The sequence below is a fragment of the Chrysemys picta genome, chromosome 22 (assembly GCF_011386835.1).
Source record: "Chrysemys picta bellii isolate R12L10 chromosome 22, ASM1138683v2, whole genome shotgun sequence".
Classification (NCBI taxonomy): domain Eukaryota; kingdom Metazoa; phylum Chordata; order Testudines; family Emydidae; genus Chrysemys; species Chrysemys picta.
In genome coordinates this window covers 11318131-11341398 of record NC_088812.1, presented here as the reverse complement: position 1 = coordinate 11341398, position 23268 = coordinate 11318131, and the positions used below count along the sequence as shown (strand labels likewise).

At 52.9% G+C, this 23268-nt stretch overlaps 1 protein-coding gene across 4 annotated transcripts in view; it reads left to right on the top strand.

The window, feature by feature from the left end:
• The first annotated feature begins 4017 nt into the window (after positions 1-4017).
• Positions 4018-23268, top strand: part of FIGNL2 (fidgetin like 2) — an 88229-nt gene continuing 68978 nt past the window's right edge. The window contains exon 1 of one of the 4 annotated variants that reach the window (XR_010594495.1): positions 4018-7914. The gene's annotated coding sequence lies outside the window, so the exon portion shown is untranslated. Of the gene's footprint in view, positions 7915-14990; positions 15411-23268 lie in introns of those variants that run through there. The other 3 variants (XM_065576393.1, XM_005308428.5, XM_065576394.1) reach the window with 3 other exon arrangements.

Genomic DNA, 23268 nt, shown 5'->3' with positions numbered 1-23268 from the left:
CAGTGTTATGTAGCCGTGCCGCCTGCCCTCCAGCCCCAGGGGCGCTTTACCAACCGGAAAGGGCACCGGACCCTATTTAGACCCGAACCTGACTTGTGCAATGCCGCGGGAATGGACCACAAAGAGTGGTGATTGCAGAGCCACCACGCGTTCCCCTCACCCAGCACAGCCGGATTCCAGCTCCCAGCACAGCCCACTGCGCTGCCCCGCTGCTCCTCTGACGGCTGGAGGAAGAAATCAGCTTGTCGCTTGTGTTTAAAGGGCAAGGTGCAAAGACCAGAGCCGAGGAGGGGAGGCTGACTCCGCACAGGACTGGGGCTTGCCCAACCCAGCTGCATTTCAGCTTCACACGACACTCTGATTTTACTGCAGGTGGGCACAGCTCTGCATCCCCCTCCTCCAGAACTTGGGGGGTGGGATTGTGGTAAGAAGCCAGGGCTGTATACAGGCAGACACCCTAGTGCTCAGCAGGAACAGAGCCTGTGACCTTCAGCCCCAGAGCCACCAGGTGAACTAAACCAGCACCTTACGGAGCACCTACGCAGCAGGCTGTTTGGCCACTGGGGGGTGATGTAAGTGCATGTGCTGAGCCCGGGTATTTGGCTTGGATTGAGTTTGCCGGTTTCCCGGCGATTGAGAGAGGCGTGCAGAACTGGTGTTTGGGTTCTGATCCAGACTTTGCCCTTTCTTGACCTGAAAGTCGATGCAGAGTTGTGCCCCGGGTCGGTTTTGGCTTTGATCCCGCTGACCAGAGAAAACAGTTCCCTTTCACATTGTTAAGCATTTAACTCTCCTGCCCTAAGAACCACAAAGTGCAGGGGCAGGTGGTGGTGTGGGGGGCGGGTTGCTAGCTGCAAACAGTGCCACCCTTTTGGGGAGCCCACCGGCATCCGCCACACCCAGGCTGCCTCTACCCCACCCCGGGGAGACTGGAGGGTGTATAAATCCATCTCAAATTGCTTTCTATGGCAGCCTCCACAGAGCAGGGGGAAGGGTCTGCCTGTCTTCCCGCTGATTGGCAGGTCCCACCTCATGCCACGGCCGAACCAGAGCCAGGCTGTGTAAGGAGGGGGAGGGTCCTTGAAAAGGTGCCACAGGTACACCCAAAGGGCCAGGTGGGTGACCGCTGCCTCTGCCCCTCCCCCATTGGCTCTGCCACAGTACGGTGAGATCTGCCTGGCATGGCTGTTGGGTGTGCCGCAGCCACTGGGAATGGCTCAGCCGTGCTGCTCGGCATCCCCCGATGTACCGCAGAGGGAAAATGGGCGTCCCGTGGGGCTGATAACATTGTGATCCCTGGGGTGGCAGTAAACGAGGCCTTCCCCTCAGTCCGTGTGGGGCGCAGACTGTCTGAGGTGAGCCCGAGCGAGACCTTTGGGTGCCAGACAAAACTTCAGCGCTGCCCTGGCATGCAGGAGGCTGGCTTTGTCTGAGCAGACGTGGGTTCAGGGCCTGCCTCTTTCCCAGGCTCCCGGTGTGCCCCCGTCTGTAAAATGGGCAGCCTGGCACTCATGTGTAAGTTCGTCAGGGAAATCACCCTGAATACGTTACATTTAATATCCCAAAGGTATTTCAAGCAGCTGCGTTGATATTCCACGGTGCTGCTCGCCCAACGCTTTCCATGAACTTTGCATTCATGGTTTAATACGTTTGTACTTTGTATGAATTTAATTTTAATGTGTCAGGGCCCCTGGCTTGTGCAGGGTGGCAGTGAGGTGCCATCATTGCATCCCACAGGGCAGCGGGTAGCATCAAACGTGGGGCTTGTCTGACCACACACAACCCACTGCAGTCCTGTGAGGTTGCTTTTCTAATGGAAGTTGTAAACCAGTTTTCTTGGCGGGGTGTGTGTGTGTATATGTGTGTGTGTGTGTGTGTGTGTGTGTGAGAGAGAGAGACTAGAGCACTGACCTGGGAGTTCTATCCCTGGTTCTGCTCTATGACCTTGGGCAAAACACACCCCTCCTCTTGTCCCCCCCGCATTTAAACTCTCTGGGGCAGGGACCAGCCGTGCACTGAACTGGGGCCCAGCACCAGGGTGTGTTTCTGTCCCTTACTGGATCCAATCGTGAGCCAGGGTGACTATTCATGTGAGTAAAGGGCTCACAGGCCCAGACGCCGACCTTATAGCCGTAGGAGACTAGAATGGATTTTTATTTGCTTACATTTTTTTGAGACCTAATGGAAACCAAACGAGATCCAGGATGGGGGCGGTGAGGGAAGTGCTGTCACTGGCTCTTGGGCCCCTTGACAGTCTATCCCGTTATTGCTGATGACATTTGAATTCGGTATTTGAAATATCTTCGCTCTGTGTTTTGACACATTGATGTTTGAAGCTACCCAGCAGGGTTTTGACTTTCCCTGGGTAATTACTGCCAGATTCAGCCCCTTTCCCCACACGCTCTCCTGGGACGCTGCTGCATGCTCGGTGAAAAGCGTGGGGGACCTGCTGCAGCAGCTGCCTGGGCTGTTAGCAAAGAGCCGGTGGACGGCCGGAGCAGGGAGGGGCAGCAAGGCAGTGCTGTGCCTGCCCATCACACAGGGCTGAAGGGAAAATGAGCAGAGGAGAGGAACTTTCAGGGTTCAGTTCTGTATGAAGTGGAGCTAGCAGGCAACTCTTTACCAGAGGGTAACTAACCTGTGGGCCAGCGACACAGAGGGACGTGGTGCATTCTCCATCCCAAGGGGGGAAGAGTGTCTTCTCCTAAGAGGCGGGCTCTAACTCAGCCATAAGTTTATTCAGCTCGCTGCAGGCATCGCAGGGTGTTGTCCTGGGCCCTGTGCTGGGCAGAAGGGCAGAATGGATGGCCAGGACCATCCCGTGTGGCATTAAAGCGGACATCTTGCTGACAGAAATCAGGGGATCTCTGTTTAAATTCACCCTCTTAAGTCAAGGGGCTTTTTAAAATGTCGTGTGAACTCTGAAAACGGGCGTGACAGAGACACCTCTGAACCGAACCCCGGCTCAGAACGGTTCCTGGCTCTGAATGCAGTTCCAGACCTGCCTTGTAGCTGGGCCCACTCCAGATCCAAACTCTCCCTGAATGCTGGGAGCGTTCTGAGCCAGCCCCCAAATTTGCAGGGACCCATTTGTGCTCTAGGCTATTTCCAGATCCGAAGGGCTTGGATTACAAGTCCAGCTCTGAGTTTTCTTAGTCTGGGAGCAATTTAGGGCAAGGCCTTGGACAGCACCACCCAGCTCAGAAATACCCAACTCCATACGGCCGCACCCCTCCTGCCTCCACATTCGACACAGCCAGAGGGTTTTACCACGGACATGTAGCCAACCCTTCTGGCAGGACAGATTCCAGCTCGCTTCCCAATGCTGTGGGGCGAGAGGCGGTCAGACGCTGCGACCCAAAAGCATGTGGGGAAGAGAGATGAGAGCAAGCAAGGGGCTCCCTTGGAGTCTCTTTGCTGACTGGTACTGTGGCCGTAACTACGATGCCTCCCTGAGAATGCAGGAGGGAGGCAGTTCTGGACTTTGTATTTTAGATCTGAGAGCTGGGTCGGGTGTGACTTTTCTTAGGGCCCTGTGGTGCTGGGTGCTGGACAAACAGCACTGGATGAACTTACAACCTGAGTAAAGTGGGAGGTTTTTTCCCTAGGGTTTTCCAATGGTTCCCACCTGGGTGCATATGTAGAGCCTATGCAGGTATAAATCTGACTGACTGGTGACTGACGGGTGACATAGGGCTAATCATCTGCAGCACAGACACTTTCTATCCATTCGGGGTTGAGTTCGGAGACGGTAGCTAAGCCTTTGTCACACTGCAGTGTTTGTGGCATTACCATTGCCTTCCCCAAGTGCATGAGAGGGACAACACTCAGCACTCTTGGAGACCATCTCAAACTCCTCTAAATCCCCCACGCCCCCAGGCGTAGAGGTGGGATTGGGGTGTGTGGGCAGAACATGCTGGAGCGCTGCTCACGCTCTGCCCACAACCCCATGCCCCATCCGCAATCCTGGAGAAACTGGCAGCGTCTGCTGCTAAGATTGGAAAAGTGACAGTGCTGATATGTAAAGTGTGGTCAGTGGGGACCAGAGTTAACACCCCATCAATCTTTAAAACATGACTGGAAGCCATCACACACCATTTCAGGCTGCCTGGCAGCAAACTCAAGAAGACAGCTGAGCATTTGAGGCACATTTGGAAGGAGGGTCATTTAATTATTTATTTTATTCAACTATTGGTTTAGAAACTTCATTTAAAAAAATGTAAGTGAAAGTTTAAACTCGGCAGAGGTGGATGTGGCTGACCGAAGCGTTAGCACAGCAGCTCACCCCACACCAGCGCTCTCAGCCCCTAGAATGGGGGAAGACGTAGGCTTCACATGTCCTGCCTCCACTTGCTAGTAATTTACTAAGTGCCACCATTTTTCTCCTGAGCTCCCAGCCCAACACAGCTGGCCTTGCCTCACAGCACCCAGTTTAAATCCTGAGCACTGTGTATCTTAATTTACCCTGAAATACACTGAGGTCATCCAGGGTGCAGCGCTGTGAAACCAGAGTGAGAAAAGTTCTTGACAACTGAAGGTGTGTTCTGCTTTCCATCAAGCATCGGCTCCGGCTTCTCCCAACTGCCTGCATTTCCCTTCCGCGTCAGAGCTGAGCTGCCGTCAGGGGGACACGACGCTCTCCTCTGGTGGCCTGAGAAAAGTCGCGAAGGGGTTTGCAAGGGAGAAGGAGAAGTGTCCCAGCTGAGACCTGCAGGGCAGCTGGGGTAACCATCCGGGATGGTGCCAGCCAGGCTTAGGGTGATACCAGCCAGCACAGACCGGGAGCCAGAGAGAACTACAGGGTCTTCCTGTGTCCAGCAGCCTCAAGTAAGCTCTGTCCCGAGGATCCTACAGGACCAGCTTCAGTTCTCGGGTATAATTGTGGCTCCCCTCCCAGCTCTGGCACAGGGCACACGTTTCCTTTGGCTTCAGTCTGTGCAGGGTTTGGGTTTTGATCAGATGGGGCCAGAATTTGGTGAGACTAGCCACTGCTCTGTGACTTCCCCCCAAGATGGTGTCGGTCTGTCAGGAATGCTCCATGGTGTGAGAGCAGACGCCATCCAAGATGGTGGAAATCTCACAGTGGTTTGCTCCCTCCAGATCTCTGCCATGCAGGGATGAAATCTAGCAAGACCAGCGGGCTAGATTTTGGCACTGTGAGATCTTGAACTGGATTCAGCCTCAATCCTGTCTGGATCCCAGCGCTGCCCCTTGCCCTGACAGCACCAACCCGAACGTGGCTCAGGGTCCTTGGAAACTCAGGCCTGGCTTGTGAGTCACTGGGGCCGGCTGGTCTCGGTTTTAGTCTGTGATGGAGCCTGAAGCCAGTTGACTGAATCTGGGGTTCTGCTCTAGGCCCATTACAGGGACAGGGGCCTGGTGCGGAATTGGGGGTGGGGCTCTGACACACCCCCTCCCACACACAGTCAAGGGTTCAGGTCACAGTCGACAGCAGCCCTTCTCCCTGACATGAACGGCTGCTCTTAAGTTAGGGTTGCAAGGTGTCCGGTTTTTGACCGGAAAGGCCGTTCGACAGGGGACATGTGCAGTGTCCAGTCACTACTGCTGACCAGACACCAAAAGTCCAGTTACCCAGGAACCGCATTCGGCCTCTGTTGCCGCGGGCGAAGTGCAGCTGCTGCTGGAGGAGGAGGGACCCGGACAGTGTGCTGCATTTGAGGAGCGTGGCCGGCGGCCAGGCTCACTGCCCGTGACAGCCGCCGACACCAAAACAAGATACAATTTCCTCTGCGTTGATTCTAAACCCCCCTCCCCACCCTGCTCAAGCCTCCATCTCAGGTCAATTTGCAAAAGCCGTCTCCCTTATCGGCCACGATGTCTAGCTGCCCTGTTATCTGGTGTGAAGATGTGACACCGGCTGATTAAAGGCCAAGAGAAGCTAAGTGATGGCTTCTCCGGGTCCCCGGTCTGCGCAAACCTGTCTCGAGCAACTTGTCAGCTCCTATTGAGTTATTAATAGGTATTAAGTCTCTCCATCTTCGCCTGCGAAACCTCATGTCACCTACCATTGTGCGGATCAAGCCGGAGGCAGCAAGGTGGCTCAAAGGAGGCTTTGCAGGTGAAGATAGGATCAGGATTGATGGCTGGCTAGAGCCCTTTGAGGTGGGGCACAGGGGCCACTCCATATCCTGACGGCTGGCTATGCACTATGGTCCCTGCATCTCGCGGTGAACCGGAGCTGCAGGAACGTCAGGGGGACTGTTCCAATTTACACCCGCTGTGACCCCGTGTTGCCTCTTAGCGCGCAATGCCAGGGCTTCCCTGAATAGAGCAGACTATAAGGCGCATGGGGTCCTTCCCCAACCTTCCCCCTTGACTCACAGAATCCCCTCCCTGCCAAAAGGGAAGCTGAGAAGGTGGCCCATCGTCAGACGGACTTTTCGACTTACAGTCAGTACCTAGATACCAGGGTGATGAGTGCTCCAGAAATAGCCAGAGAAATAATAACTGGCATTTATATGCAGGCAAATTTACGCGGCAAATTAATACGTCTGATTTATCTCTGCTGGACGCCGCGCTCCCACCCCTCAGCCTGAAGGATCCGGTTGTCACACTAACTGCATAGGCAGGGATGACTCCTTCATCACTGACATGCAGCCAGCTCTGGGGTGGGACGTAGCACCCATTCAGTGGCCTTACACAGAAGTCTGTTAGCAAAAGAAGAACTGGAATGGAGGGAGGCAGACTGTAACCACCCGAGCCGGAAACTGGCTAGGACATGAGCTAACATCACTACCTTTAGTGCCACTGGAACTCCAGCAAACAGGTGTGTCAAGGCCTCCGCGATGCACATCATCCTAAAAACGAGCACCTCCATACGCACCCTCTGGACCATGCCAAAGCAAAGAGAGACACCTACTGAATTTATAAACAGACAGCGGAGGTCCCAAGCAGGGGTGGCAGTGGTGGTGGGAAGTGTGGGGTACCTTCCACTGTCATCAGAACACAAGGCTCTCCATAGGAGAACAGGCCATAACACCACCGAGGCCGGTAGCCCAGGTCCCGCAGTGGCCAACACCTCCTGGCCTTCAAAGAAGGCTAAAGAAACCCTGGGGCAGATTTTCACAGGAGCCCGGCTGGGACTTGTGCTCCTGCCTTGCTTGGGCTCTTTTTAAAACTCCATCCTAGCCCTTTCCACGGGGGCAGATTTCCTCCCGACTCTGCGGCTTCTGCCCCGAATGGCATTGGCCACTGTTGGTCCAGGCCCGATTCAAACTGGCTCCTGGATCAGGCGTTTCTCCGCAGCACACTCAAGACGTCAGCGGAACTTCATCGCCCTCCACAATGAAAGTTCAAGTTACGTGGCAAATTAAGACATCTACTCCAGCTGATTTATCTCTGCGGGACGCCACTCTCCCTGCCCCACCGACTCCGTTATCAATGCCCTGTTAGGAAAGCTATCGCTGTGTTGGCACTGAAGAATTCCATTCCCCTCGTTGCCAGATGGGGACCTGAGGGTTTGCTGGTGCCGGTGGCTGATAACAGAAGCTATTGCCGGTGGTTCCCAAAGCAGAGACGTATACGGGGTTTGCTATCGTCAGCTGTTGATAGCTCCGGCTCTGTGTCATTATTTCTCCTTTTCTGGACGCATAAGGACAGATCCACTGAAATCAACAGGGCTGCCTTGGCTCCCAGCAGCTGAGAATCTGGTGACATGGACTTTAAAGCCTGTATAATCAATGCTGCTAGGAGCAAGCTGGAAGGCAGAACTATTTATTCAGGTGTTTTTAATTAATACGTTGTTTGCCTGTTTTGGTGGTGGTTCTTTTCTTTTACAGCCCTTTCTAGGCTGGCTTTCGTACTGAGACAATAACAACGCAGCAGGACCTAGAAGACAGGACTCCTGGGTTCAATTCCCCAGCTCTGCCACTCACTGGCCGTGTGACTTTTTTGGTAAGTGCCTCAGATTTCCCCCTCTGTTAATGTGGGGGGCCAGCACAATGCTATGTGTGAGCAACTGTTTTTGCCTGGCCTAGTGAAAAATTTGGCATGTGAAACGTAGGTCACAGGGCTGGAAGGGACCTACTGGGTCCCCGAGTCCAAGTTCGTCCTTGTCCCCCTTCAGTGGCTGAGTCTAATCAGAGGATATTAACATTCTACTGCTGCCACCTAGCAGTGTTCGTGTGGTAGGGGCCAGCTGGGTGGCACAAGCCCAGCCCATGACCCCACTGTGGCATCATTAGCTTTGGGGGATTTTTGCTTTGAGCCCGTCTCTGATACGAATTCAAGGCACTGAGAAATACGAGCCTTATCAGATCCCCTGAGACCAGCGATACCGATGGGGCTCGGCCATCACAGCCCTGCTCCAGACAAACTTAAGGGCTGCAGCCTCCTCCTGTTTGACATTAAGACGGGAGTTGATGGGAAGAAGCCCGTAAACATTCTTCTGGGGTCTGTAATGGAGCATCTGGTGCTGTGAGACCAGGGCTCTCAACAGCTGACATAACAGGTAAAAGTCCCATGGGGCAACTGCCTTTTTTACTGGGGTCTGCAGGGGATGGTTCTCAGCTGCTGCAGCAAATGGGCGGGCCATCCCAGCGCTATCCTGACATCCTCTAGTCCAGGTTACCATCCGCAGTGCTTTGGTCTGTTCTAAGGTCCCGACCACCCTGAGTGCTAGAGTGGCGGGAAGTTGTTATAACGTGGCAGTGCCCGGTTGTACTAGAACATGCTTTGGTCCTGCCTGCGTAGATGAGACCGTTGGCGATGGCCCTGGTGCAGGGAGAGAAGGCCAGGTACAGGGTGGTCTCTGTGCTGCCACCACACGCTGATCAGCTGTTGGCAAGCAGCTGACGCCGTGTGCACTCCTGGAATCTCTCGCTTCCTCTGCCCTCGAGCAAAGGAGGAAGAGCCCAGCATTGATTTATTTGTAATTCTTATTAATTTTTGGGGTGTCTACGTAAAATCCCATGTTGTTTCAACACCTGCCGTTAGGCCCTAGATGATAATGTACGAATAGACATTCCCCCTCCTGCCCCACTAGGCATTCATCTCACCCCCAGATTGCCAAGCCATACAGCGGCAGGGCAGGGAGCAGCATGCCTGGCCCTTTAAATGCTGTCCTGTCCAGGCCGCCCCAAAGCAGGCTGAAGAGATTGACTGAGGGCCAGCTCTCTTTCTCCCTGGAGAATCCTGTTCCCCTTGTGGCAGAAAATGCCCCTCAAAGGACAAAAGGAAAAACAGCCTTAGGTTTCACGTGAGAACCTTGGCATGCACTGCATCAGAACGCAGCCCTGCTCCTGGGGCGGGGACCCCTTGCCAAAAGGATGGGGGGCCCGTTGGGGGAGGAGCTGGTCCACAGGGCTGTCAGAGACGCTTCTCCCAAGTGTCGCCCATTTATTTAGCTTGCAAGGACAGAAAATTGTCCTGTCGAGGGTGATGGAGGGGTGCCATCTCATCAGCAAATAAATTAAGGCCCCAACCCTCAAAGACTTAAGCAGTGTCACCAAGTGTTCAAAAATCATGAGTCAGGCACCCAGAAAATCACAAGATTGGCTTAAAAATCACGAGATTGTTTAAAAATAATAATTGTTGTATCCTTTTTATTTGCCTCCTGGCTTCTAAGCCGTTTCCAAGCTTCCCTGGGCACCAGAGGGGCTAGAAATGTAACAAAAAAATAAAAAAGGAGGCTGAGGTTCTTCTATATTTCTCTGACTCCAGGAGCTGGGGCCTTTAAAGAAAAACAACCAGATCTTGAGAGTTGGCCACGCCGCACATGCCACGCTCAGCATCTGCTCAGCAGCATGGCTGGGTGTCACCACTTTATGGGGAGGCTCTCAATATTTGGTGTGTGTTTTGGGGGCCCCTGGAGTCAGGTGATAATGGGAGACAGCCTCACGCTAGAGCAGGAGAAATGCAGTCCACCAAACTGACAAGGGCCCAAGTCCATCTGCCTTAGCAGACCATTACGAACCCAGCTTTGCATGGGCTTGTGGATCTGCCTTCGAGACAGTATCCTGGATCCCCAGCTGCTGTAAATCAACCCCACTCTATGGGAGTCAATGGGGCCAGATCCCCAGCTGGTGTGAATCGGCCGTAGCGCCATTGGAGTCAATGGGGCCAGATCCCCAGCTGGTGTGAATCGGCCGTAGCGCCATTGGAGTCAATGGGGCCAGATCCCCAGCTGGTGTGAATCGGCCGTAGCGCCATTGGAGTCAATGGGGCCAGATCCCCAGCTGGTGTGAATCGGCCGTAGCTCCATTGGAGTCAATGGGGCCAGATCCCCAGCCGGTGTGAATCGGCCGTAGCGCCATTGGAGTCAATGGGGCCAGATCCCCAGCTGGTGTGAATCGGCCGTAGCGCCATTGGAGTCAATGGGGCCAGATCCCCAGCTGGTGTGAATTGGCCGTAGCGCCATTGGAGTCAATGGGGCCAGATCCCCAGCTGGTGTGAATCGGCCGTAGCTCCATTGGAGTCACTGGGGCCAGATCCCCAGCTGGTGTGAATCGGCCGTAGCTCCATTGGAGTCACTGGGGCCAGATCCCCAGCCGGTGTGAATCGGCCGTAGCTCCACTGGAGTCAATGGGGCCAGATCCCCAGCTGGTGTGAATCGGCCGTAGCTCCATTGGAGTCACTGGGGCCAGATCCCCAGCCGGTGTGAATCGGCCGTAGCTCCACTGGAGTCAATGGGGCCAGATCCCCAGCTGGTGTGAATCGGCCGTAGCTCCACTGGAGTCAATGGGGCCAGATCCCCAGCTGGTGTGAATCGGCCGTAGCTCCATTGGAGTCACTGGGGCCAGATCCCCAGCCGGTGTGAATCGGCCGTAGCTCCATTGGAGTCAATGGGGCCAGATCCCCAGCTGGTGTGAATCGGCCGTAGCTCCATTGGAGTCAATGGGGCCAGATCCCCAGCTGGTGTGAATCGGCCGTAGCTCCATTGGAGTCACTGGGGCCAGATCCCCAGCTGGTGTGACTCGGCCGTAGCTCCACTGGAGTCAATGGGGCCAGATCCCCAGCTGGTGTGAATCGGCCGTAGCTCCATTGGAGTCACTGGGGCCAGATCCCCAGCCGGTGTGAATCGGCCGTAGCTCCACTGGAGTCAATGGGGCCAGATCCCCAGCTGGTGTGAATCGGCCGAAGCTCCACTGGAGTCAATGGGGCCAGATCCCCAGCTGATGTGAATCGGCCGTAGCTCCACTGGAGTCAATGGGGCCAGATCCCCAGCTGGTGTGAATCGGCCGTAGCTCCACTGGAGTCAATGGGGCCAGATCCCCAGCTGGTGTGAATCGGCCGTAGCTCCACTGGAGTCAATGGGGCCAGATCCCCAGCTGGTGTGACTCGGCCGTAGCTCCATTGGAGTCAATGGGGCCAGATCCCCAGCTGGTGTGAATCGGCCGTAGCTCCATTGGAGTCAATGCGGTGAGATCCCCAGCTGGTGTGTATCAGCCGTAGCTCCATTGGAGTCAATGGGGCCAGATCCCCAGCTGGTGTGAATCGGCCGTAGCTCCATTGGAGTCAATGGGGCCAGATCCCCAGCTGGTGTGAATCGGCCGTAGAGCCATTGGAGTCAATGGGGCCAGATCCCCAGCCGGTGTGAATTGGCCGTAGCGCCATTGGAGTCAATGGGGCCAGATCCCCAGCCGGTGTGAATCGGCCGTAGCTCCATTGGAGTCAATGGGGCCAGATCCCCAGCCGGTGTGAATTGGCCGTAGCGCCATTGGAGTCAATGGGGCCAGATCCCCAGCCGGTGTGAATCGGCCGTAGCGCCATTGGAGTCAATGGGGCCAGATCCCCAGCCGGTGTGAATTGGCCGTAGCGCCATTGGAGTCAATGGGGCCAGATCCCCAGCTGGTGTGAATCGGCCGTAGCGCCATTGGAGTCAATGGGGCCAGATCCCCAGCTGGTGTGAATCGGCCGTAGCTCCATTGGAGTCACTGGGGCCAGATCCCCAGCTGGTGTGAATCGGCTGTAGCTCCACTGGAGTCAATGGGGCCAGATCCCCAGCTGATGTGAATCGGCCGTAGCTCCATTGGAGTCAATGGGGCCAGATCCCCAGCTGGTGTGACTCGGCCGTAGCTCCATTGGAGTCAATGGGGCCAGATCCCCAGCTGGTGTGAATCGGCCGTAGCTCCATTGGAGTCAATGTGGTGAGATCCCCAGCTGGTGTGAATCGGCCGTAGCGCCATTGGAGTCAATGGGGCCAGATCCCCAGCTGGTGTGAATCGGCCGTAGCTCCATTGGAGTCACTGGGGCCAGATCCCCAGCTGGTGTGAATCGGCTGTAGCTCCACTGGAGTCAATGGGGCCAGATCCCCAGCTGATGTGAATCGGCCGTAGCTCCATTGGAGTCAATGGGGCCAGATCCCCAGCTGGTGTGACTCGGCCGTAGCTCCATTGGAGTCAATGGGGCCAGATCCCCAGCTGGTGTGACTCGGCCGTAGCTCCATTGGAGTCAATGGGGCCAGATCCCCAGCCGGTGTGAATCGGCCGTAGCTCCATTGGAGTCACTGGGGCCAGATCCCCAGCTGGTGTGAATCGGCCGTAGCTCCATTGGAGTCAATGGGGCCAGATCCCCAGCTGGTGTGAATCGGCCGTAGCGCCATTGGAGTCAATGCGGTGAGATCCCCAGCTGGTGTGAATCGGCCGTAGCTCCATTGGAGTCAATGCGGTGAGATCCCCAGCTGGTGTGAATCGGCTTGGTTCCTCTGAAGTCATTGGAGCTACAATGATTTTACACAAGCTAAGCATCTGGCCCAGAAAATGGAATTGGCAGGTCTAGTTTTCTTGTTCAAACTGAGTGAAACCACTGGCACAAACGATGAACGATAACGAAGACGTTTAAACCTGACCAGTTTTAATAATTCAAAAGCGCACAGAGAAGAACTTTGTCAAAATATTTGTGTTTTTTTTAAAGAAAGCCCACGTACACACTTTGGGGCGCGGTGGTGGAAGTGAGGAGGGGTCTGCTAGATTAATATCTAGTAAACAGGCTATCTTCCTCTGGTTAACATCAGCATGGACGCATATACGGCCCTGTAGGCAGCCTCTAGACCGAACCTCAGCTGTACTGCCAAATACAGGCTAATTGGACAGGGGACATAAACACTGGCTGCATCTGATTTATTTAAATGGTAACCATTCGAGTCTTGGTCTCTGTAAGAGTTTAATTAACGGAAGAGCTCTTCTTTTATTTATTTTAGACACAGTCTTTCCTAGTAGCGGGTATCAGGCCGACAGAGCAGGGGAAGCTACCAGACAGCGTTCCAAAGGAATTGTAATTGAATTAGATACACAAACAATCCCAGCTCCGTTTTTAAGTGCTAGGTGCAAGGAATTGATGGAGGCGCTAAAGCATGGTTGTTTCAGGCCAGTGAAGCTACTGAGATATATTCCTCCCCCACCTTTTTTAATTTTTATGGAGATGCCTTTGACCCTATCCCCACCCTCCTTCATTGCCCTGCAGAGGGAATACTTGCTGTGTTCTAAAGTTCCACATCTGCCTCTTGAAATATACATGCTGGGTGTAAGAACCTATTATACCATAAACAACCCTTTCGCAGGTGTCAGAGTAGCAATGGTCTCTCCTGCTCCCCCGGCCTGAAGAAAAGCCTTGTCTCATCAGGTAAACTAGCGAGAGAGGGAGACAGATTTTGATTTGCATGAAACTGATATAAATCTGGAGAAATACCATGATTTCAATGGCATTAGGGACGGGTTCTGATGATCTCAGTTACTCAGATGTAAAAGTCTGAAATAACTCGCTGACTACATTAGAGTTAGAGCCAGATTCTGATTTTATTGACACTGGTGCAAATGCAGAGTAATTCCATCTGAAATTCTCTGCCGACTTGACTCCACTGACTTCAAGGGATTCACACACCTCCGCAAAGAATCTCTGGCCCATTTTATTTTTTCCAAAACTGGACCATTTTGTGACACTGAGATGCAGACCCCTCAGATTTAGAAGGCTTTATAATTTCATTCCTAATTGAACAATCCACTAGTTCAAGTGGGTTTATAGGCAACTCAGGGGCATTTTAAGAGAATCCTATTACTTGAAAAGTAATCGTAAGCATCATGCCCCAAGTGGAGTGTTTCCTACATGGAGACATTCAGCATGTATGTAACAATACACATACTGAGTTCATGTTTCATTGTATGTTGATTTATCGTCCCTTGAGTTAATTATTGACCTTAGCTTTGCCTTGGTCAATATTTACCTCCCCAGGTCAATAAATCTTGACATTCACCTCAACAGAAGTCAATATCTGCTTAGTGTTTATCTATCCCCTCTGTTGCTAATTTTGCTGAAAGCTTTTATTTATTCTTCTAAAGTGAGCTGAGTGCGGGTGAAAGACAGACTTGGGGAGGGATGTTCTTTGTTTATTCACCATGGGCAAAAGTGCATCCTCATCTCTGTACCTTGGACATGAACTAGAGGGAGCACTATTCTAGGGGGAATATGGGAGATCTGCCTTCATAGCCCATTTGATCCCTCTCTATGCTGATCAGAGATGTTCAAATTTAGCACCATCTATTTGGGTGGTTTGTGGGAGGACCCAGGATGAAAGTTTCTTTGACGTGGGTGCTGAGAAGCCACCACATGGTAATAACTTTTCTTCACTCCCAGCTGGGGTTGGATTGGAGCCAGGGATATCAGAACAAAAAGTGCATTAGCTCATTCTCAGTGATCTCAGATGCCTGATTCTCCATCATCCTGCAACCACTTTGCCCCGGTGTAAATGGTGGCTCACAGGGCTAGGCAGTGGCAAATCAGGTCCCAAAGGTGCGTCTCTGCTCTCAGAACTGGTTGAGCGCACACCAGCTTTAGAGAGAAGGGTGCTCACTCCTGACACCTGTTGGTGACTAGAGAGAAGCGGGGCCCAGAGCTGCTTGGGACCGCCAGATGGACAGGGGCGCCTTTGAAAAGAGAGCTCTCTGCTGACATCTGCTGGAGGGTAATGGGAATTGGCTGAATGACTCAGGTCTCATTTGCATTTCAGTTATGTGGCAGTCTGGCGGGTTTCAGTGTAAACACAGTGAAGTTTTGAGTTTGGGGGCAGTAAAATTCTCTTGATCTCGTTGGGAAATAGTGGGACAAGAGAGTAATACTAAACGTGTGTGGGGTCACCCTGACTGAGACTGCAGTCAGGCATAGTTGAGGCAGGATGCCTGGCACAAACCAAGAAAAAACAGGAGGAGTTCTAGTTTGTGTGTTGGGGAAGCTGGGGGCAAGATGACACAGAGTATAGGTGGATTAGGGAATGTGGTTTGTATGTAACTGGAGTCTAACCGTCAGAGAGAGCCACAATCTGGCTTGGAGACTGGCTTGTAGGTTTCTCTACCCTGCAATTGAAGTTGCTATCATCTCAGCTGGGTCAAAGGGTGGAGTTCTCAAAGCAGCAGGGCCTGCCTGAATCTTTGGACTCCACCAACGCAGGACAACAAACTGTGAGTGGGAAAGGGGAGGACGGAGGTTGGGGCTGTTGCTGCTACCCTGGGGAGCGGAGTCCTACCTAATATTGTTATTTATTAATTGCTGGTTTTCCTGAGTTTATCCGGTTGTCTCTGCTTTTCCTAGTAACATTCTCTTTGTTTTAAACCCCTGGACTCAGTGCTTGGGAATGGAGAAGGATTGCCTATCACAAGCAGCCGGGGGGGTATATATTGTTTCCCAGGTTTCTGGGTGGGGCTCAAGCTGGTGTTGTTTAAGTCTTTAGAAGAAGCCCTTACAAAATTGTCCCTGTCCGTTTTTGCTGATGACAGCAGTGGGCAGAGGAGTAATGCACAAACAGCACCATCAGTAGCTCTCTGCTCCTGCCTGTCCGAATCAAACCTGCCGACGAAAATCCGTTTCTGCTGCATTTAACTGCAGTTAGTGCTGCAGAGCCGGCACAGCTCTGGGAGAGCGATTCCACCTGGTGCACTGGTGACAGAGTGGCCCACTGAGTTACACCTGTGCAAAGCCATTGATGGCCTGGGATAACTGGGAAAAGAAAGGGGGTGAAGAGATGCAACCACAGGCCTAGTTTGTCCCGCAGAACTTTTTCTACAGCTAATGCTGAGCCTGAAGGAAAAAACCCAGCTTGACTCTCAGAGCCCCGGTCGAGTTTGAAGGGCTGGCAGGGGTGCTGAGAGCCACTGAACCGAGCTGCAAACCCAGGAGATGATGGAAATCTCTTGAAGCCAGGGCGTGCGGCAGCACCTACGAGGGCTGGCACTTGGAGCGTGTTTGTTTATTGCTTTTGCACCAATATCAGGGGAGCTCTTGCGCCGGGGCTCAGTTATGAGAATAGAACCCCCTCATTCAGAGGGGTGATGGCTGTGTTCACACTGGGATAGCTATACTGGCCCCAAAGCATTCCTGGTGTGCACGCAGCTGTACCAGCAATGCTGCGCTTTGTATCGGGATCGTACAGCTGGTGCCCGGAGCACAACGAGCGATAGGGTAACAGTGCTGCTGATTATCAGAGGGGTAGCCGTGTTAGTCTGAATCTGTAAAAAGCAACAGAGGGTCCAGTGGCACCTTTAAGACTAACAGAAGTATTGGGAGCATAAGCTTTCGTGGGTAAGAACCTCACTTCTTCAGATGCAAGTAATGGAAATCTCCAGAGGCAGGTATAAATCAGTATGGAGATAACAAGGTTAGTTCAATCAGGGAGGGTGAGGTGCTCTGCTAGCAGTTGAGGTGTGAACACCAAGGGAGGAGAAACTGCTTCTGTAGTTGGCTAGCCATTCACAGTCTTTGTTTAATCCTGATCTGATGGTGTCAAATTTGCAAATGAACTGGAGCTCAGCAGTTTCTCTTTGGAGTCTGGTTCTGAAGTTTTTTTGCTGTAAGATGGCTACCTTTACATCTGCTATTGTGTGGCCAGGGAGGTTGAAGTGTTCTCCTACAGGTTTTTGTATATTGCCATTCCTGATATCTGACTTGTGTCCATTTATCCTCTTGCGTAGTGACTGTCCAGTTTGGCCAATGTACAGAGCAGAGGGGCATTGCTGGCACATGATGGCATATATAACATTGGTGGACGTGCAGGTGAATGAGCCGGTGATGTTGTAGCTGATCTGGTTAGATCCTGTGATGGTGGTAAAGCTCCATGTACCCGAGGTGTTTGCCGGCAGCAGAGCTGTGTGGATCAGGGCTCCTTCCCCTGGCCGACAGAGTTATGCTGGCAGAAGTCTGTAGCGTAGACCTGCCCTTAGCTCCTTTAGGGCGTTATTCAGGCTCATAAGGTGGATGAGGGGTGTGTGTCTCAGGACCCCACCTGTGACCAGGAGGCCAACCTGTGTTGGGGGGAGGGAGGGGCGGGCAAGCAGGGAAGGTGTTTGGTTTGATGGATGGAGCATCCGTGGCCTGGATTTCCTGATTGTGTGAGAGAAGCAGCTCTCAGGGCCGGGCCTTTCCTCTCGGTCACTGATACTTGATTCAGGCCCTCAGCAGGACAGGTGCAGGTGTAATTCTGGTGCCAGTCTGGGGGGCCCCCATCGCACCTTCTGAAGTGTCCGCCGGTGCTGAGATTCTGTTTCCTCTCATGCATCCCCCTCACCTCGGAATCCCCCCTTCCCCTTCCCATGAAACGGAGTTAGATTAATTGCTGACACAGCTGTATTCCCGTGTCCCCTCTCCTTTTGATTACCCCATGACAGAGATTAATTGGACCTGCTGTAGGAGGTTAAGGGGCTGCCAGGGTGTGGGTGGAGGGGGGGGGGGGGAAGGATGAGAAGCACTTTTTATAGGGGGGGGGTTATTTATAGCTGCTTAGCCTGGGAATTCGAAGCCTTCTAAAGGCTCTGCATAGAATCAGCCGTGGACTCGGGGCTGAATCGAGTGCGTTGGTCGCAGCGGGGTTAAAGAATCCAGCAAGGCAGGACGTCCAGTGGGCAAAATCCAAGAGGAATGGAGTCTCTCGAGCTCAGCTCCAGACGTCCCAGCCCAGATCTCCTGGTAGGAGCCTGATGCGTCAGTGCTGCAGCTGTCCCCCTTTACACTCGCTGAGCACTTTGCCCCTCAAGAGAAACAAACATCTCTGCATATTCCACACTGCCCTGGCTACACGCGTGTAAATGGCAACCCCGGAGCAAGAGGCAGGGATGGAACCCGGGTTCCTGAGTTCCCGTCCTTCGCCTTAACCAGCCAACCCTGCCCCTGGTGCCAATCTAGCTGAAATCCACCTCGCTTCTTGGCCTGAAGGGCATGTGACTCAGGCACAACTCTTGGTTACAGTTTCGTAGCCGGATACAGCCTGGTGTCTGCGGTTTATTGAAAACAGTGTTAAACTCCCAAGCTATCGTGGTCAGAGTAAGGGTTTTACTGAGCCTTCTCGCAGGGCAAAGGGCTCTGTAGGAAAGCATGTGATCTGGTTCTTCGTCAGCCAGCCTAGAGATAGGTAGGGTGCCTCACTGCTTTAGGGAGCAGCCTGCTTTGTCTCTCTGCTTTTCGTTCTTGGGTGTGTGAGGTTTCTGGAGTCTAAGAAATGAAGTTATGTTACATGGCAACCTTCCAGCAAGAATAGCTGATGTTTTCATCGAACTTCGCTGCACACGCCATGAACGTACCAGTGTGGGGGACGCTCACGTAGTCCATGCGTGCCCCTGGGGCTCCTGCCAGTATGGGAATGGCCCCCATTCCCATCTCCAGGATTTCACAGGTGGCTTGAAGGGCAGTCTGAGAAGCTATCCCCTCACCCCATCTCATGATTTGCAGAGATTGAACAAACCTTCATGTGATTGAGACAGCGAAGGATTTATCAAGGGGAAGTAAAAAGCCACAGCGTGAAGGCACAGGCCTCCCCACAGCATCTCTCTCCCCCTCACACCCTTAGAGATGAAATGTGACTAGGTCAAATGCAGGACAATATTGCCAGCGTTACTGAGCGTGCAGTGGAATGAGCCCTTCTCATCTGTGTGGCGGTAATAACCTGAGCAATAGCTGTAGCTGCTGCAGGATTGCAAATGCGGCCTCTTAAATGAAAATTCCCTGCTTCAGTGATTCCGGCTCCTTTTCTTCTCCGGCAGCTCTGCGCTCTCCTGTCTGGTGGGTGCCTTTCTGCGTTCCTCATTATCTCGTGGTTTTCCTCTCTGTGCACACACATTGCAGTATTAACGAACGCTTTGCCTCATGTAGCACTGCAGATCTCAAAGCTGCAGCAGAGCTGGTGAAAGGAACCCAGGTCTCTGGAGTCCCAGCCTCGTGCACCATCCGCTAGGCTATACTGCCTGTGAGAATTGTCATGTCATCCTGCTGCCCTTTAATGCCAACAGCTGCTGGGGGAGCATGGTGTGTTTGCCTCTCTGGGAAACATTAAAGTGTCCAGGAGGATAGGTCCATCAGTCAGCCAAGATAGCCAGGGACGCAACCCCCTGCTCTGGGTGTCCCTAAACCTCTGACTGTCAGAGGCTGGGACTGGACGATGGGATGGATCACACGATAATTGCCCCGTTCTGTTCGTTCCCGCTGAAGCACCTGGCAATGGCCACGGTCAGAAGACAGGCTCCTGGGCTAGGTGGACCATTGGTCGGACCTCGTTTGGCCCTTCTTGTGTTCGTAAACTGAAGCTGTGTATCGAGAGACCAGATACCAGAGTGAGAGGCACCCGCTAAGAGTCCACTCCGCGGGGCACTGAGGTCAATGGAAACGCTTCCGTTGGCTTTGGATTCGCTCTAAATACCTGTCCTAATGGCACGGCGCAATCCGGTCGTCACTGAAGACCTCATGGCTGTCACCGGTCTGTCCACTTACAACTGCACCGTGGCTACGGGATGGAACGCAGACCCCCTGGAGCTGAAGGAGGATCACCACTTACTGTCGACAGTATAGGGTCAATGATACAAAATGTATTCCCTCTTCCCGATCCTTCTTAATGCTGTTTATTGAGTTGGATTACAAACTCCACTGCATGCTCGGGCTTCTCCCGTTATGCCGAGGGACCTTGTACCAGCATGTAGCCCGTGCTGGAGATTTTCTCTTTTCAATAACGTCATTTCAAAAAAAAGCCAACTGCCCCTCCCCATGTCTCCCATTCTTCTTTCCCCCTCCCTCCCCCACCTTCTCTACTCCCTTCACTTTCTCCCTGTGTGTGGGGAGGTTTGGGGGCAGAGGGGGTTTAGCCCCCATCTCTGTGCTCCTGACATGAACTTTTAATATTTTAATTGAGTGAATTGACCTGGAGTAGTCTATTGAACTCTGCCTGACCTTTTAAATAACAGGTCAAGGATTTAGCTTCGCAGGGCTGACCTTTTCCCTTATCTGCTAATGCTGCTCCTCTCCCAGTTCGCTGCCAGCCCCTGGGCTCAGCGAAGCTGGGACCCTTCGCCGGCGTCTGGATGGTTTCCTATTATGTGCGCGTGGGTAATGTACAGCGGCACCCGTGATCAGGCCTCTGAAATGGAGATAATGTATGGCTCCGGTGTCATTTGCATGAGCCGCCTTGCACCGCATCGCTCGGTTTTGGTGCTGTTTTCTTCAGACCTGGCGTGAGGGGCCGGGGGTGTGGGCCGTGGGGTCAGGTGGTTCCAGGGGATGATTTCTTAGTGATTCGTATGACGCTGGCCCCCAGAAGCATCGGTGGCGCTCAGGGCCCTGTTGTGCTGGGTGCTGCACAGGTGAGGGGGGAATCAGTCCTTGTTGGGGGCCTCATTCCGGGACAGGGCCCAGGGAATGACGTCACTTGCTGTGCTGGCGCCCTCAGTGAGTATCATTTTATCCATTTTACAGATGGGGAAACTGAGATACAGAGGAGGGTTGGCCTTCTAGCCATTCTGCAGACACTCCGGGTTCTTAGACCCCATTACGCGGGCAGCATACCCGCCTCAGTCTCCCTGAGGAGCAGGCCTTCCTTGAAGCCATCGTGGTGGGAGCCGGGCCCTGCCTGCCAGTCAGGGCCCAATGGAGATGGTGCTGCCCAAAGCCTGCGCTGGGGGGGGAGCAGGTGTGGTGGTCGGGTTTGCAGCAGCTTGGGCAGCAGTCGCTGACGGTGAGGATGGGCGGCAAGGGGGATCGCTTGATCGAAAGGACACCTTATACTGAGCGCCACCAAACTGCATCTGCGGGCACAGTTCCTGGTTGGCTTTATTGCCTTATGTTTCAAAGACCCGAGTGACTGCCTCCAACAATCAGGGGATGAGCGCGAATCTCAGCCCCTGGGAATGGCTACCAGCAGCATCTGGAGTGGGACATCTTCCATGCAAAGACCCAGCACATCCAATTATCTCCGGATGGGTCTGGCTGCCCGGCAGCCCAATTACTGGAGATTAGGGTGAGGTCAGAGCCATGGCATTTGGAAGCATATGGGGAGAATTGGATTAGTCTGAGCTCGGCCATAGGGGGTGAGGGGAGGGACTCCGATCACATTCCTGAGTCACACAGCCAAATTAGCTGATGGAAGGTCCCAGTACCAGGAGCAGAGAGACAAGAAAGTCAGGGGATTCCTGTGACAGGGAGAAGAAGCTAGAAGGAGCGAGGGAAGCAAAAGATAATTTCTAATGCAGGACAAGAGAGCAGAGTCCAAGGGAGGGATGGGGCTCTTGGGAAGCAAAACTGACACCTGTCCACCAAGCACTAAGACCAACTCACTTCTGTTATGACTCTGAGCTGCCATTAGATGCTTGTGACACTTGATCATCTGGTGTACTGAAAACGGTGCTAAAATTGTGATCTCAGGGGTTTTCCTGGTTCTGCTTGCAGGCAGGAGCTCTGTTGGGAAGCCTGTGAGCAGTCAGTCAGCAGACAGCCAGTCTAGAGTAAGGTGGGATGGGTTGTGCCTTTCTGTTGTAGGGAGCAGCCTGGTTTGTCTCTCACTGTTTTGGGTTCTTGTGGTTCTGAAATAAAGTAGTGTTATGTCAGAACCTTCTACCAAGAGTATCTGATGTTTTTATCTAATGGGTCTGTTTGTGTGCCAGGAAACATAACAGTTTGCTACCCTGCTGGGCCAGATTTGAACTGGCAACCTCAAGGCGCTCTAATTTCTGGCCTTCTGCTTTCACCCTGCACACCGCCCCCAGGATATAACATGAGACTCTGTCTTGCTCTGACAGGTTGGGGCAGAATGACAAAGATGAGGCAAAAGGGAGAGAAGCTGATCTGAGGTGACAGCGTCTATCCTAGAAAAATGCAGCAAGACTTCTCCCCCCCCGCCCCTTTAGCCCCCAGCTGTCCTTAGGAGGGCAGCCCATTCCTTTGGGCTTACGCTGCCATTGCAGGAAAGGAATTTCTAGCAGCTGGGAGCTAGAGAGAGAGAGGAATCACTCGCTGCTTTGCCTGTTCTCTACCTGAGTTCAGAGTTAGGTTTGCTCAAAAGTTTATCCCGAACCCCTGAGTCCAAATGTGCCCTGACCTGGGGGAGGGAAGGGGCTTCTGAAATCTGACCCACGCCCAGATTTAAATTCTGCAAAAGCCTCTTTATAACAGGCTGACCTGAACTTCGGGGTATTGGGCTCAAAGTTCAGCTCAAGATCTCAGAGGGGAAAAACTCACGAGTCCCACCAAGCCCAGAAACTAGAAGCCCAACTGAAGTGGGAATGTAGCGACAGACGGAGACTGGGCCAAATCTTCTGCTGGTACAAATCGATGCAGGAGTCAGTGGAACAGTGCAGATTTACACCATCTGAGCCGTTAATTCAACCTGTGCCTTGAACTTTGTGCTGCCATTCACAGCTGTGCAAAGCAGGTGAGGTTAGCCACTGGGTGGGAATGTTATGTTGTGCAAAGAGAAAATAACTGCTCAAGATGCAAGGCGGTGGGGAATCAGGCAAAGAGATTTTCTAACAGGGACCTGGCAAGAGTCTTGCATGAGGGCTAGAATTCTAACCCAAACCGTCTTCCATGGGCTTCTCTCCTGACGCAGCCCTGGCCAGTTTCATTCACCGGATGATGAGCGAAGAGAACTGAAAGGAAAATTTTACTGCTGAAAAAGGGGGTTTATCGAAATTGAAGTTTTTTTTCACAGAAGAAAGTTGGGGTTTTTTTTGGGGGGGGGGGTTCTGTACATTTCAAACTGAAATGGTTTTGCTTTTCACAAGTGAGACATATTTTTTAAATCGACCTCTGCCCCATTTTGCCATTGACGGCAACGCAATGGTTTCCCCTCATCCCCCACTTTTTCCATTCAGTAACCATTTCAAATTTGGAGAAGTTTTGAAAAATTGCAGACTCGAAAGGAGGGAAGGAAAAGTGTGGGGGTGGGTGGGGGTAGGGGTGACTCAGGTTTCTGTGGAGTTTTGTTAACCAGCCACAAAGCCGACCCATTCATAAGCCCAAGACCGCATTAGGTTTCTAACTTGGATTGGAAATAAAATCATCTTCAGAGCA